Source organism: Antrostomus carolinensis, unplaced genomic scaffold, assembly GCF_000700745.2.
Source record: "Antrostomus carolinensis isolate BGI_N321 unplaced genomic scaffold, ASM70074v2 scaffold27009, whole genome shotgun sequence".
In the NCBI taxonomy this organism is placed as follows: domain Eukaryota; kingdom Metazoa; phylum Chordata; class Aves; order Caprimulgiformes; family Caprimulgidae; genus Antrostomus; species Antrostomus carolinensis.
Window position 1 is genome coordinate 9,749 of NW_010341031.1, and position 327 is coordinate 10,075.

The following is a 327-nucleotide window of genomic DNA, read 5'->3' on the forward strand; positions in this document are numbered from 1 at the left end:
GAGGTGGCAGGGGCCGTCCAGAGGCGTGGTGTGGGACGGGGAGGGCAGGTTCATGGGAGCTGATGGGGACAGGTGGGTCTGTGTCATGTTCATGTCCTTCGTCTCCACCCAGTGCATGTCAGCATTTTGCCGCGAGGCCCATGGGGGAGCCCGAATCATCTCTGTAATAGCTGTCACAGCGCCTCGTGTAAGGAGTTTTACTACTTTGTACACTTTATTAAAAAAAAAGTTGTTCCTTCAAACCACTCATGTTGCTGGTTGGCTTTTTTCCTTCCCAGGCTGCTGCTGCAGGACAGGGGTGCTGCAGAGCTCTGACCGCGAGTCTCC